Source organism: Chiloscyllium plagiosum, unplaced genomic scaffold (genome assembly GCF_037043375.1).
Source record: "Chiloscyllium plagiosum isolate Xiang-an unplaced genomic scaffold, Cpla_swu_hap1 HiC_scaffold_10, whole genome shotgun sequence".
Lineage (NCBI taxonomy): Eukaryota > Metazoa > Chordata > Chondrichthyes > Orectolobiformes > Hemiscylliidae > Chiloscyllium > Chiloscyllium plagiosum.
In genome coordinates, this window is record NW_028270148.1 from 28,648,264 (window position 1) to 28,661,995 (window position 13,732).

Here is a 13,732-nt window from a genome sequence, read left to right on the forward strand (position 1 = left end):
ATTCAAGTAATGAATGCACATACACGATCAGCCTCAACAGTAGTAACTTGAATTGATACTTCTGTCATTCATAATTTACCCTCTGAACAGTAAGCATGTAACATGGTTTGTACTGTAAATCCTAAATGAAAGGGTTGAGTTTCAGTGCTCAAAATGAATTGCATGTGGATTTAAAATTACCATTTACGAAGTTGTTAGAGAAAAAGGCGGTGCAGGTGTCTTGAACGTGAGTTTGAATATATTTCATAAGGTTTCCATCACTTCTGAACTGATCGGCAGCTGTTTGATGTATGTTAGGCTAAATTTGGTGAAGTGAACCAATGCTACCTTTTTTGCATATTTATGTAAACATCATCTTAATCAATGTACAGAGTTTTGCAGCTGCAAAAAGTGATTCCTCACTTTCCCCTGGCGTCATTGAATGGTGGGGAAATGCTTCAGGCTACTTCCTACATCATGAAAGTTTAAGTAATTGCAGCAATTAATGTGCATTACAAACCAAACCACTCCTTCAGCAAGCCACAACTTTGTAGATGGAGAAGTCAAATATACAAATGAAAGAATAATAAATTTTACGTTTGGGGAAAAAAAAGGTCATCCATACCATTGACATTACATTTAAGCTTTACAAATGTTCTCAAAACAAGATTGCAGAATATGTTGACCTAGCAATATATATTAAATATCTTAATCATTATCACTTGTCTAAGAATACCAATAAAAGAAGCCAGCTGATGTGTTACATAAACAAACTAGTCTCTTGTGAAGTTCTTTGGAAGGGACAGTAAGATACAGCAAGATGCATACAAAATCAAAACTTTGCTCTATTAAAGCATGGAATCTTTTATTTTCCTAGAGTCCCTCTTCTGGTACTTTTAGATGGCAACCTTAAGTGGATAAAGCATACAATGCATATCTCAGTACGTAACATTCTGCCCCTTCTTGGTAAATAGGAAATAGTGTGCTTCAGTGCTTCTGAAAGTATAAATAAAACATTAAGCATGATGTGAGCATTCATTTTCTCCAGTTACACAGTTCTAACCTTAGTTAATTTAACAATGCAGTCAGTCACATTCAGTGAGGTGAAACATGTGCTGCATGTTCAATTCATGAATCAATTTGTAATACAATCTTTTAACATTAGACAAGGCATGTTTCTTCACAAGTAGGATATCGTCTGATAACAGTTGTGGTCTCATTTCAAATAAAAATAGGAAGTGCTGGTGAAACTCAGCAGGGTTAGCATCAGTGGACAGAAAATCAGTTGACATTTAGAGTCCAGTGACCCTTTACCTGTTCTGTTCTAACTCTGTTTTCCTCTCCAGAGATGCTGCTAGACCTGCTGGGTTACTCCAGTACTTTGTTTTTGTTTCAGATCTCTAACATTCTCAGTTGTTTGTTTTACTTTGGTGGTCTGATTTAACTTGTTTTTCAGCTGGGATGGCTCAAAATTGGATTTAAAACTTGCAAATGATGTCTTCAGTGCTTTGAAAAATGCCATGATTCTCAAATCAAAATTGGTGATCCTATTGTGAGAGTGGCTGGATGTCAGAGAGAGTTGTTTGTGTTCCAATAGGGCCATCACGTTTCACCGTACTTGTTGCTACTTTGCCAGCTAGGTTTAGCAAATTTGGCACTGCATTTATTTATTTAATAAATGTTCATTTACGTGTCTATGGATATGTGTACACATATGATATACAAGATGTATGTAGCCAGAGGCTTGCCTGGAGAAACAGAAGCTGCCAATAATTTGCATTCAGCTAGGCTCTATACATCACTATGGTTTTTTTTTTAAAAAGAACAAATCTCTTGACATTTTCATTAGTTCATGGTGAGATCTTCAATGTGTCTTCATGTCCTTGAAGTGCAGATTAATCATGTGCTAAACTGCCTATGTTTTTGAATTGACCACAAAGTTGAGGATCTTGTATCGCAAAATTTTGGTGTGTGTGGAGAATTCCATGAAGCACCTCCTTTGATATATACATGCACGTTCACCATCTGGTTCTTGAGTTTCTTAGAGTCATGGTCAGAAGAATACAGTATAGAAACTGGCCCTTTGGTCCAATCGTCCATGCCGACCAGATATCCTAAAGTAATCTAGTCCCAATTGCAAGCACTTTGTGCCTATTCCCCTGAACTCTTCCTATTCGTACACCCATTCAGATGCCTTTTAAGTGTTGTAATTGTATTAGCCTCCACCACTTCCTCTGGCAGCTCATTTCATACACTCACCATGCAATGCGTGAAAATGTTGACCCTCCGATGACTTGCATGGCTAAGACCCAACTTGCTCATACCAGTTTTCTCAATCATGTGATGGTCAAGTGAGCACTAAAGTTCCTTGTCTGTTTGCTTCCTCTGCTGTACTCTTCCTTTTGATGAAATGCATTGTTTTCCTTGAGTTTACTGATGCATGACCATCACTGGTCAAGTTTTAAAATTGGCTGAGCCTTGCATAGGCATTAAGTTGTCCTGCTACAGGCAAACATTGTATTTGTGGGTAAATCACAACTCTGCGATGATTACTCTTTACTTTGCAGGTGGTTTCCACACAAATGAACAATGAATGTTTTTTTCACAGGAATTGAACTTGGAGTTACTGTTACCAGCATTTACTCCGGTTATCCTACAATCTTAAAGTGACGGGAATCTTGCTGATGCCAATAGCTATGACAGTGTTTTGCATTTCTCAAGTGCTTTTCAGCACAGTGGACTAGAGGAATGACCTTCGATTATTTGATTTTTCCATTCAGCACCTTGTTGATGCACCCAAGCAGTGGTTGGTTGACCCATACTGAGTGAACATAGGAGTTGTATTGATATTTCACAGACACTACCCAGAAAAAAAGACAGATGGCACAACAAAATTAAACTTGCCTTGTGTATGTCTTTCGGGGATGTGCCTACAAGTGGCAATGTTGCGGATTTGCAAATTCTTCGAACTGGTCTGGCATGTTGTGCGAGCTGTTGATTTAAAATTTAATACTTGAGCCTGTCACATGAAGAAAATGACCTCAGCAGCATTGAGAACTTCAGTCATCGTTTCTTAAGGACGACCGACGGGGGCGGGGGGGGGGGGGGGGGGGCATTGTGGCAAAATGTGTCCCTTGACTTCGTGTAGCAGGGATTGTGCCACAGTTTTGAGGCTTAAATGCTTTCACAGCAATTAGTCTGTTTTCCAGTATGCCCGTCAATGTTAGATGTTGATCTGTGTGAATATTTTGCAATAAATCTTAAGCATCTAAAAAGAATTAATAGTGATGTTTGTGAATCACATTTAGTCACAGTCTGAGTTCTGTGAAATAGATTTCTGGGGGTTACCAAACTTTTTAAATCAAAAAAATCCCAAGTGCTAGTCATATATTGCGGCGCCAGCACTGGCGCCAAGAGGTACTTGGTATTTCTTGTACTGGCAGATGTATTTCAGTTAAGTCATAGACTGAAGTCTGAAAACAATGATATGGTCGTTTTCCCCAGTCAAGTACTCGAGTCAGTTTGAGTCAATAATGAGAACCAAATGAATAAAGGAGTCAAGCTAACATCTGTGGGTCTGCTACATATGACACACGTTCACTGCAAGGCTTGCATGATGTGCAATTATATTAACAATGACTTGACATGAAAATCTGTAACTTTTGCTGCTTAATGTACTGCATGCTATTACGCAGCCGTACATGGAAGCATCAGAAACTTTTATACACCCAGCATGTGTTGAAATTTGCGAGCCCTTTCAAGTTCTGATGAACAAATGATGAATGGATTTTGTGCCCTTTTCAATCTAGTGTTTGTTGTTTGGAGTAATCCTACTCTGGCATCATGCTAGAGCAGTAAACCAAGCTGAGATCATGTACCTTGTGGCTTGACAGACCTGTAAAACAGGGTCAAAAGTAGTCGACTTTAGTTGTTTCAAACTTGGAATCTATTCTGTTGCACCTCATTTTCCCCCAACACCCTCCCAAAATAAACCTGTTAAAAATCCGGCTGTATTATATGCACTTTTGCCATTTGATGTTTGAATGCACGCAGCTCCTGAGCACTGTTTCAGGATGAATAAAGAGAGACTGATCCTAATGACCACTGTTCATCCATTGTACCATCTCAACACAGTATTCTGTCTCATTCTTTCCTACTCATTTTTCAAAGTGTATCGACTGGAATTGGATCAAGGAAATTTTAATGGCACACAGTGCATATTGAGTGTGCCAGAGCAACTGCAGTTAAGTACTTTTTTATATATATAAAAGAGCTAATATTCATTATAAATTGTGCTGTTGGACCTGCCAAAAACTTTCTTCTCCTCTTTTATCTCTTGTCTCGATTAAGAGATTATTAGAACAAAGTTCACCTTTATCTTTGGTCAAACTTATGTAGTTCAGTTAGAACTCAGTAAAGACTTTGCAAAGGAGATCAGACCTGAGACATGAAGGGCTGCCAAAAGATAAGGACTGTCAAATTGCCTGGCGAATAAATCTTAAACCATGGCTTTTTCACCTTTCTCTTAGACTTTGTATTAATTCTAATTAGAAATTAAAATTCTGGTTCCACTTAGTTCAAAGGATGCCACTTTATTGATTTCCAGTGTAAAATGGAATGTGAAAGAACAATCTGCAAAATGGATAAGATATTAGTGTTGTCAGCAAAATAGTTCTTGAGGATATAGTCTGTTCTGGAGTAAGATGGTTACTACCTTTTTAGAGATGTTAACCAGCTAAGTATTTTGTAAGTTTGCGATAATCAGTGGCAATGTCTCATTATATAATGTAGGTAAAAACAAGGACTGCAGATGCTGGAAACCAGATTCTAGATTAGAGTGGTGCTGGAAAAGCACAGTAGGTCAGGCAGCATCCAAGGAGCAGGAAAATCGACGTTTTGGGCAAAAGCCCTTCATTAGGAATACAGGCAGAGTGCCTGCAGGATGGAGAGATAAATGAGAGGAGGGTGGGCGGGTGGGGAGAAAGTAGCATAGAGTACAGTAGATGAATCGGGGTGGGGATGGAGGTGATTGGTCGGGGAGGAACGTGGGGAAGGTAGCAAAGATAACAATGGGTGAATGGGGGTGGGGATGAAGGTGATAGGTCAGAGAGGAGGGTGGAGTGGATAGGTGGAAAGGAAGATAGGCAGGTAGGACAAGTCATGGGGATAGTGCTGAGCTGGAAGTTTGGAACTAGGGTGAGGTGGGGGAAGGGGAAATGAGGAAACTGTTGAAGTCCACATTGATGTCCTGGGGTTGAAATGTTTCGAGGTGGAAGATGAGGCTTTCTTCCTCCAGGCGTCTGATGGTGAGGGAGCGGCGGTGAAGGAGGCTCAGGATCTCCATGTCCTCGGCTGAGTGGGAGGGGGAGTTGAAATGTTGGGCCACGGGGTGGTGTGGTTGATTGGTGCGGGTGTCCCAGAGATGTTCCCTAAAGCGCTCTGCTAGGAGACGTCCAGTCTCCCCAGTGTAGGGGAGACTGCATCGGGAGCAACGGATACAATAAATGATATTGGCGGATGTGCAGGTAAAAGTTTGATGGATGTGGAAGGCTCCTTTGGGGCCTTGGATGGAGGTGAGGGAGGAGGTGTGGGCGCAGGTTTTGCCATTCTTGTGGTGGCAGGGGAAGGTGCCAAGAAGGAAGGGTGGGTTGTAGGGGGCATGGGTTAATCCTGTAATTGTACAAAACCAATGACAACATGGCCAAGTAATAACAGCATATAATTTACATTCTCCAGTGTAAATCTAGAAATTTCTAGAGAGGTATGTGAAGAGGACCGAAATATAACTTTAAAATGATGACTGGTTTAAGTCTGAATGCCCTCGCTGGATTATGAGTCCACTTCATCTGTAGACCAGCCTTTCACAATTCCTGGTTATAAAATGCAACAGAGGTTTGATTAATGCTGAAAAAGAGCCTAATATTTTCATATTTGTCCAAAATTGCCTTTCCTTTGCTTTTGTGAAGGGCTTAGAAATGCTTTTCTGAGGGGTCAAATTAGCATGTTTCCACACTCTGGAAAGGTTCATTGAATACTTCTATCATTATGGCTGAAATCAACTCTGGCATTCCTGTATTAGTGTTCAGTTCAAGCATTTGCATGTAAATTCATTGTCCCAATGTTTGTCTATAAATTCAAGTTGCCATTTTTCATATCATTTATCCAGTGTGTTTAACTGATTTCCAAAATTAATTAGTCTGTGAATTCTTGCTGACAAACTATGCGTATTCCCTTTCATAACTTTGGCATATTTAATTGGCTGAACTGCCTTGATCAATTTTTTGAAATGTGATCACTGTTCTAGCATAAATAAATACAGCCAATTTACACATAACAAGATCCCATAAACAGGAATGAAATAAAATCCCAATTTAACTATTTTAATGTATTGGTGATTCATAATATTAGTTGCGGCACCCTATTTAAGCTCACCTCAGATGGGATGTCAGTTCCAAGGGGAGTCAACAGAGCGACAGCAGCACTCCCTCAGCACACCGTGGCATGCGAGGGCAGATCAGAAGTGGGTTTGAACCTAAGTCTTTTGATAAAAGGTCAAGAATGCAGCCACCAATCCACAGCTAACGTTTGAAGAAATTATGTCAAAACCATTGAATAAAACTAAAGCTGTACATAAGAGGCTGCTTATGGGGTCAGTAATTCTGAAGTAGCCACCTAATCTGGAAGGTTGAATGCTTGTTCTACTGTGAAAGTCATCCACTAAACCCTATTTTAGATGGCTGTGTTAGCATGGATAGTACCAGATAGCCATTATTCCATACTTAATAGGTAACGCTGCTGCAGGCTTTCAACAGATGATCTCAAGTACCAAAACACTAGAATCAATTTCCAACAAGTTCTTCAAGGTGTGCAGATTCTATATTCACTTAGGTCTAAGGGATGTCAATGGGCTGAACAATGATAATCATTTGCCTTATTACGGAGTGTTTGCCATTCTCTGCATTCCTGCACATATAATAAAAAGAATAGTGTTCAGAAACAGGAGTGTATATGGGATGCAGTATGAAACTATTACAAATTTGGTTGTGTTTAATCGTGAATAATAACCCAACAATACCAACATAGCAGTGTGTTAAAGGAGGAAGAGATCAGCAATCCACAGACAGCCTTTGCTCGAGCACAGACTGTCATGGAGCAATTCTTGCTCTCACAGGGGAATTCTTGTTGGATGTAATAATGAAAAACACATTTGTATTCAACTTCCAAGTTAACCACACAGACGTATTTTAATTGTGTATATATTGGAAGGGCTTTGCAAGGCGGCATGAAGGACTTGAAGTGAACTATTTTAACCCTCTCTAAGTCTGTTTATGCTGAAAAATATTTCTGATTCCTTTTTAATGCATTTATTCACCCAACCTTGTGAATCTACAACTTGTGCAAACAACATTTCAGCACCAGTGGGTTTATTTCTTTTTGCCCAGCTTAATTGTGAGCAATGGATAGGGTTCCATTTTGGTTAATTGGTTTTTGGAGCTGATTGTGCCACATTTCTGACTGGCAGAAAGAGCTTTCTCTCCTCTTTTATTCATTGTCTTCCCCCAGCCACGGTACCTTCAAGAAATATTGAAAATTGGTCATCATGGGATGGGTTCACGTCTTAATAATTACTAGGTTTTAAACTTGCAATGGAGTCAGGAGAGCCACTGAAACACTATTGTATGCAAAAATGAAACTTACATTTGAAAAGTAGAAGGGGAAGAAAATTCTGTTCTCTTCAGCACTGTTACTGATTTGATTTGCCCAATGTATATGCAGATTAAGGCCACCCATAATTATTTGTATCTTATTGCTTGCAGCTCTAATTTTCTGTTTACTGCCTCCTTCAATATTGCCACTACAATTGGGGGGTATAACTCCAACTTTTTTTCTGACTCGTCAGTGCTTCTAAGTTCTACTTGTAAAGATTCCACTTGAATGGAGCTTATATCATCCTCACTGTTGTGTTAATATCCTCTTTAACTGACAGTGCTACTGCTCTCCTTTTTACTCTTTTTGCCTCTTTCCTAAAATTTTAATACTCCTGGGGATTCAATTCCCATTCCTGCTCACTCTGCAAACATATCTCTGTAATCCTAACTATATTCATAGTGCAGTTAGTTACTGATCTTGTTGGGGTGGCATTGTAAATCAGTACTAATCAGGTATACTTTGCCTTCCTCGTGAATCACCAGCGCTTTGTTTCCCTTGTAGTTTGGTGTCAAATTTTAAAATTAGATTTATTGTCACATGTACTCACATGAGTGCACTGAAGAGTGTATAAAGCACTTATGGTGCGATTTTAGTTACAAAATCTTAGGAGTAAATTAGACAAGTTAAGAAACTAAATGTACAGCATTACAGTCCTTCAAGCAGACCACACGAGCCTGTGCCTCCAGCTTGCACCAGGCCTCACCTCTAGTCCACATTGAACTCAACCTGGGACTACTTGCTCTTGACCCACCTGCTCGTTTTCTCCACTGCCTGTGTTCTCAGGGGAGCAAGGAGCACAGTCTCCACATCTCTAATAATCTGGATGCCTGGGATAACATAGAACAGTAAACGATCTGGTAAATCTAGTTCAAATCTCACAATGACAGCTAGTGGAATTTAAATTGATTCAATACATGTTAGTCTTAGTAATGGTGCCACAAAACTAAGATTATGATAATTTGTTGTAAAATCCCATCTGGTTCACTCATGTCCTTTTAAAGAAGGAAATCTTGGAGTGCTTACTCACTCTCTGGCCTAGATGTAACTTCAGACCCATAGCAATGTGATTGAGTTGTAACTACCCCACTCACCCACCCCGCAAGTGTCCTAGCAAGCCATTCTGATTTTCGGGCAGTTAAAGATGGGCAACAAATATTGATCTTGCCAATACTCTCATCCCATGAAATAATCAAGATTTTTTTTTTGCTTGACCATCCCTCTAAATGGAACTTGCTGTAGGTACTGTGTAATTATAAGTTCTTCTTCTGGTCAGTGGACTTTGCCACTGCTTATCTGGTAAAAATGCTATACAGTCCTTGTTGGAATGGATGGTTGGACGAGACTGGAGAAGTACTTTTTTTTAACAAAGACAATAATAATCTATGGAATTGAGAAAAGGCAATTATAGACAAATGTATACCCAGGTTTCCTATCCCTATTAGGTTTTCCGTTGGGAGTTGTTATTACATACTCTTTCCATAAAGGAGAGAAATTATTAATTGCTTTATACAGTATTTTCTGTTTGTGTGATTACTGTTTCACAGTTGCATTGGAATCCTTGCCCTATGCAGTGACTTGCACAGGTTTCCAGACCTAAAGGCTTTTGTAACTACTGGTATAATTTTCATCTTTAAAATGAGTGAAACTTTTTTTTCCTCTCTCATTTTGTTGATCGTCACCATCATTGTCACAATTTGCCAGAAAATGACCTGGAACGCCTATATCAATTCAGCCATAGCAAGACGAAGATGAAAGGTAGGTACACTGCCAAGACTAGCTCATCTAATCCATCCAAATTTCTTCACCCCAAAGTTCAAAGTTGGAAACGGGACAAATGGCTTATTTGGTATGGCTCTGCCCATCCAGTACTTGAAGCTGGATATCATTTAGGACACCTGTGGGTTTTCTTGATTAGTATCATTTTATATCTGCATTTGGAGTTATAATCAACTCCTTTCAGCACTGCTTGAAATTTACAAATGCACTGCAGCAACTCTAAGAGTCACTTAAACTGCATTTCCCTCTCTTGTGATCTCTGCCGCCAGTGCCTTGAGTGCATGATTCAGACTTGATGATGTATTGCTGCTCTATAAGTACCGCTGAGCCTTGGGAGTGTTGTTGGCATAAAAAAAGTGGAATCTTGCCATTGTTATGAACATTCAGCAATTTTTTAAAAAATAAGTAATTGCAAATCTTGTCAATCGATAGGAACTTGTAGTGTTGCTGAACTTTACAACCATTTAAAATGCCTTGTGCAATACCTTTCCAAATTTTTGAAGAGGAAGTGCTCAAGACTCATTGACGTTTTGAGAGTGGGGTGAAGGTGGAGTGTAATCACCTTTGACTGCATTGTGAGCAAACAATGCATCATTGGGTCCACAGTAATTGGTCTGGGCTACATCAAGGATCATGACACTACAGTCATAGAATCTCTACAGTGTGGAAGTAGGCCATTCAGCCCAAAGAGTGTCACACCCAGAGCCGTCCCCACCACCTTAAACCTTCATTTCCCATAGCTAACCCACCTTGCCTGCACATTTCTGGACATTATGGGCAATTTAACATAGCCAATCCACCTAACCTGCACATCTTTGGTCTGTGGGAAGAAACCAGTTCACCTGCAGGAAACCCATACAGAAGCAGAGAGAATGCAAACTCCACATATGGTCACCCAAGGCTAGCATTGAACCTGCAACCCTGCCACTGTGAGGCAGCATTGCTAACCACTGAGCCACCAAACCAGTGTACTAATGTACATAAAATTGATGCTAATTTCTCATGGTTCAGATCACAAAAGTTTTACTTTACAAAAACTGACAAAGTGTACATTGTGATATAAATAACAACATCACCTTAGTGGTCTTGTGGCTGTAATCTAGGTCCTCTCCCCAACAAAACTACTTAAAATCCACATGTGGTTTTAAAAAAAAGAGGGTCCATGCCACACTAATAATAAAGTAAATCCTACCATACAGTAGTACACTTGAAATAAATGATGGTTCAATGGTTGTAGCAGTTTCTGTGCCCCATGGTGCGTGTTGATGTGAGGCCCTATGTTTGGCTGGGGCCCCAGTAGGCTAGTGTATTAATCTACCTTTGGTTTTCCTGGTTGAAAGAATGTTGGATGTTACTCTAACTGATTTGATATTTAATCTGTCTGTGTCTCTGTTTTATTTTTTTGATGGGTGGTTTGTCTCTCCAATGGCACTGCAGGCTTAGGATAAATGTGACAGTTGCTGGCAATAGTTTTGGCATAATGATGAGCTGAAGCTCCAGGAATCTTGAAGAATGATTTATGTAGTTCTAAGACTCTTGGAAGAACTCTGATCATTGTTGAACTGGCTCCTTAAGTCTGATTCAAAGCCTATTTTCAAATGAGTTAAAGTTAGAATGGAAAACAGTGCATCACTATTTTTCGTTGTGGTGATCTTTAGTTACTTCTGTATGACACTTATTCTTAGCTCATTTGTTCTTTTTAGCTCAGACTATATCACCTGTAAGAATGTTGATTTTATAACACATTTCTATAATGCAGTTTTTATTGACCCTGTGAGCAGCTGACCCTGGTATCTAGTAAATGTCAAGCTTTATTGTATAGCATTTTGTAAAACGTAAATGTGCTATCAACTCTGCATTAAAAGTTTGTCTCCTGACAATTTATAATATTTCACTTTTGCTTTTTTGATTTCTTCATTCTTCAATATGGCTCCATGTAACTAATCTTGAGGTTATGCACTCTCCTCAACACGTCCTTAAGTAAATGTTCATTTTAAAAAATTCTTCATGGTTATCTTTACTTTCTTGCTCTGGTGTTACTGTCTTGCCATCTACTTTAGTATTAATTCATCAGTACCAAGATCTCAGTTGGATCACATCATAATCGCTTCTGTTTTAATGAAACTTCAGTCTCTGCAGTCTGATATCCTGATCCTTGGTAATGCCTGAAGTGAACTTTTACTTTTTTTCTTTTTTTTTAAAACCTGTCTGATGTGTAAGTTATCCAAAGTATAACTGCTGCCTCTTTCATGTTTTGTATCTCTTTAAAAGTATTTTGTTGTTCCAGTATCTTATTAAACTGAAACGTTTCATGATTGTCTTTATTGTGCTGTTGTCTTCAATGACCTATGTATCGGCAGACCATTGCCCTTCTACTCCATTTATAATCTTTTCACTTGAGGTGCTACTTTTCTTCTCCTTGAACTGTACTTGCTATCTGCCTACCCCATCTCTTTTGAATGTCACAAACCTACCCATAATTTGCTTTAATGTATTGTAAATAAAAGTAGTACAGATACAGATCTCTATGAACATTTCTAGTCTCTTCTTAGTGAAAAACATCTTTTGCTTTTGTATGCTAGTTTTTGACTTCAAATTTCTCTATCCATGCGTCCACATTCTCTCTCGCTTTCTTGTTTTTCCCTCCTGTATATTATCATGTTTTCCAAATGTTTCTGTGGTATCTTAAACATTAACTGTGGTTCATTACTTTAGGCTGTTGTATCTTCAACCAATGTTGTGCTGTTCCTTAAACGTTTGAAATCTATGCCAACCTGTCCAAGTGCTTTGTAAATTGATCCTACATTATTCACTCAAGTAGTTCAATGAACATAGAATGTCAATTGACTTGTGGTTTTGTGGTATTTCACTGTCATTTTTTAAAAAATGTCACTTTTTGTTACCATTTATTCTTCAACACAACCTGCTCTATGGCACTTTGAAGAAAATAACTAAACGTTTTGCTTCACCTTCATTCATTTGGCATTTGGACTCTTGATCATCAACTGTAAAATGACTTGCTGACTTAAAGTGGAGCACTATTTAATTGAGTTCCTCTTGCCAACTAGTTCTTTAATTCGTTTAGTGCTTTTCCTGTGCCGCCTTATCATTATTCAACACTTGGATGCTTTCTTTTTGAAGAAAATTTTATTTGTGTTTTTAAGTTGTTATTACTCCATCTTTTCTCAATTTTGCCCTTTGTACCAATTTAAACAGTCATTTGAAATTGATTAGACCAGATTTGTTGAGGATGGGCAAGTCTGAAAATCCATTAAGATTTTATCACGAACACCCTCCAGCAATGGTACTTATTTTTGGATAGGAGGTAGTGAGGGAAGATAAATTTCAAACTGTTGAAAGAACATTGCGATACACTTAGTGCCCTAGCAAAAAAAAAAGCAACATCGGTTTTTGACTATGACCTCTAGATTTTCAAAAAGGAGCTGTTTTGTAGGTAACCAATACACCCCCAGAGAATAGCTTGATAGCTGTAGTGATGGAAGACTGAAGTTTTCACTCTTAAAGCAAAGGATCAATTCCTTTGTTTGACAGCAGGAAACTGTGACATCAGTCAGTAGATGAGGTTTTAACCATTGCTGCTTTACTTCAAGTCATTAACTCTCAGATGCGTAATGCATGTCATCCTGTCTGATGAGTACATTGTTTAGTTTTACTGAACCTCCCTAATTTTATGCTCATTCCTTTTGAAACGAAGGCCAACATTCCATTTGCCTTCCCTGTTATCTCTTAAACTTGGGTATTAGCTTTTTGTGATTTTATGCCAAACACAGACTCAAAAATCCTACTTCTGCAGTCTGTCTTCATTTAAATAATATTCAGCTTTTCTATTGCTGCCAAAGTGCATTACCTCTCAATTCCCCTCATTATATTCCATCTGCCAAGTTTTTGTCCGTTCACTTAACCGATCCCTCTCTAGTCTCTGTCATCCTCACCACTTGTTTTCTACCTATTCTGTAAATAAAACTGTTCATTTTTCTCATCAAAGTCATTAATATGTAATGTAAATAATGGTGGCCTCAGCACTGGTCCCTGTGGCACATCACTAGTTACAGGTTGCCATAGTGAAAATGCCCCCTTGTCTCAAGTGTCTTCTATTAATTAGCCAATCCTCTACCTATGCTAATATACTATTTCAAAACCATGGGCGGTTATACTTTAGAGTCATCTAATTTGTGGTATCTTCTGAAAAAGAACAGGAAATACAATCACCAGCCCAAAGAAATCCAAACATATAAATAGAAAGCCG

The 13,732-nt window shown here is 38.8% G+C and overlaps 1 protein-coding gene across 1 annotated transcript in view; it reads left to right on the plus strand.

Moving 5' to 3' along the window:
- Nucleotides 1-13,732, plus strand: part of fmn2b (formin 2b) — a 479,925-nt gene that overhangs the window by 236,999 nt on the left and 229,194 nt on the right. The gene's annotated exons all lie outside the window — the stretch shown is intronic.